This window comes from Echinops telfairi, unplaced genomic scaffold (assembly GCF_000313985.2).
Source record: "Echinops telfairi isolate 266 unplaced genomic scaffold, ASM31398v2 ScPeMD7_28;HRSCAF=97, whole genome shotgun sequence".
In the NCBI taxonomy this organism is placed as follows: Eukaryota; Metazoa; Chordata; class Mammalia; order Afrosoricida; family Tenrecidae; genus Echinops; species Echinops telfairi.
The window spans coordinates 4,244,273-4,247,172 of NW_022103925.1; positions in this window are offsets into that span (position 1 = coordinate 4,244,273).

Genomic DNA, 2,900 nt, shown 5'->3' on the forward strand with positions numbered 1-2,900 from the left:
CTTTGAGGGCTAAGGTATGCCTGACTCAATCCACGGGAGGTTTCAACCGCCTCCGAGGCGGTGAAAGTTGGACACTGAATAAGGAAGACTGGAGAAAAAAAACCCAATGTATTTCAACGGCGGTGTTGGTGAGCAACAGGATTGCTGAAAGGACAAACAGATTTGTCTTGGAAGAAGTACAACCAGAGTGCTCCTTAGAGGCAAGGATGATGAGACTCTGTGTCATGTACTTGGGACATGTCCCGGAACAGTCCCTGGGAAAGGCCATCCTCTTTGGGAAAGTAGAGGAGGCAGGGGAAAAGATGAAGGCCTTTGCTAAGGTGGATTGACACAGTGGCTGCAGCCATGGGCTCAGACCTCGGAGCCATGGTGAGGAGCGGGCAGTGTTTCAGTCTGCTGTGTATCAGGTCGCTATGGGTAGGAAATGACTGCAGGGCACCTACCTTCACACAAGGAGAACCACTCTGATACCCAAAAAGTAGCCAAAGCAAAGAAAACCAAAACTCACTGTCCTTGAGTCTATGCTGACTCGTGAGGACCCGCTACGCTAAGACAGGATAGAACGGCCCCTTCGGTCTCTGAGGCTGCCAGCCTCATCTTTCTCCCATGGAACAGCTGGCACTAAACCACCAGAGGTCCTGCCAACAACCAATCAAAAAGAAAAAGCAAACCTAGTGCCATCGAGTTGCTATTCAAGCTCCCTTTGAACCTCATCCATCCTACCCACGAACCAGAGTCCCTTCAGGGGCAACCACCCTGGGCCGAGTCCCCATGGCCCGGCCTGGACCAGTGTAGCCTGTCCGTGAGCAGCTGAGAGCCCAGCCAGCCTGGTTAAGCCCCACAAGCCTCAGCTTACCCGGAGGTGAAATGGGAGCGCTAACGCCTACCTCAGTAGGGAGCAGATGAATAAACAGAGTTCTGGCTTTGGGGTTCAGGCAGACGGGGCCTCCAATCCCAGCCTCTCCAAGTATGAGTGAGAAATGGCCTCTGGACTTGGAGTAAGGTTATGCACTGAATGCCAATCACAAGCTTGGTGCTTTGAACCCACCCACCGCTCCACACCAGAAAGATGAGGCAGTCTGCGTCTATAAAGACCCACAGCTTTGGGGACTGGATGGGGACAGCTCTACTCTATCCTATAGGGTCACTACGAATTCGAGTCACCTTGGACAGCAGTGGGTGTGGACCATGACTTATCAAATGCCCGCCATATTTCAGCCACTGTCAGGCAGCTCACCCCCCCACCCCCCTCTCCTGACATCTCCTCCAGCAGGCCTCCCTGGGCAGCCCCATCCGGGCCAGAACCCCTGCACCCAGAAGGGGATGGCCTCTGAGCTTACATACACAGCCGGAGCCTCAGTCTCCGCATCTGTAAAATGGTAAAGGTAGGAACTGGCTCAGTAAGCTGTGGTGAGCCGTCACTGAGGGTCAGTCACCGAGTGACAAATTCACTGCCAGGACTGCCAGGTCCCCTTTACAAAACTCACCGGGCTGGGTTATAGAGAACCCAATGTTCGCTGGGAAGGTGAGGCTGTGACCCACAAGCGGACGAGGGCAGGGGCTGTCTGGGGAGTCCACCCGCCACCAGGAGGTACGCAGCAGTGCCTGACTCTAAGAATGGATGCGTGCATGCGTGCATGCTTAAATGCAGACGGGGCAGCTAGGCCAGAGGACTCCGGGTCCACCCGGCAACACCGAAGCGGGAATGGATGACCAGGACACATGAGCCAAAGCTGCCCGGACGAGCTGGACTCTCTGCCTGCAATGCTATAGGCGTGGAGCCTGAGGCCCAGTGGGGCTTGGCGGCTTGTCTCGGCCTGGTGGCGCAGTGGATTAAGTACAGGGCTACTGACCCAAGGTCAGCCGTTGGGCTCATAGAAGAAAAGCCCCGGTGGTGGGTTCCTACCAGGCTGGCCCCTCCACCTTGCTCTCCTGGCACTTGTAGGCTTGTCTGCTACCAGGCTGAGAGTAAAGCCACAGGCCTGGGTTCACATTCAGCCCACAGACTCCGGAGGGGAGGGGGCTGCCCACCAGTCTGCACCGGACCAGCATGCCTGTTCGTTTTATTTTATTTTTATTTTTATTTATTTTTTTTAATGTCTTTCTTGACTTTATTTATTTATTTTTTTTAATTAATCAATTTATTGGGGCTCATACAATTTATCACAATACATAGATCAATTGTGTAAAGCACATCTATACATTTGTTGCCCTCATCATTTATTTTTTTTTTAAAACAACATTTACTTGGGGTCTCTTACAGCTCTTATAACAATCCACACATCAGTTGTATCGAGCATATTTGTGCATATGTTGCCATCGTTATTTCTAAACATTTACATTCTATTTGAGCCCTTGATGTCAGCTCCTCTTTTTACCGCCCCCCCTCGCGACCCCTTCATAAATGATAAATTATTACTATTAATTACATCGACCACTGGCTGTCTCACTTGCCTCCGCTGTTTCTCTCCCTGGCCGGTTTTATCCTTTTGAATTTCTCCCACCAGCCTTCCTTTCTGGGAGGGAAGTTCAGTCAAAGGCAGAAACAGAACGCTGTACAGGTGGAGCGGGATTCGGATTTGCTCTGTAAACTCGCACCCCATCTAGGAACAAGTACATAACTTTCTGAAACACACCACCGTCTTGGAAACCCTTGCCGGCCAGTTCTAGACTGGCCCATAGGGTCACTCGGAGTTGCAAGGACTCAGGGGCCACTGGTCACCGCCCGGGAACGAGCACACAGCCCAATACCCCGAAATCTCCAGAGGAGCGCCTGGGAGGGACCCCGGGTCCATGTCCTGTGGTCGCGCGGCCCGCTGCCTCCCTCGGAAATCCCGCCGGTCCAGGGGCGCAGGCGCTCCCCAGGCCCGCTCTCCCGCCCAGCGCGGCCCCGCGGACCC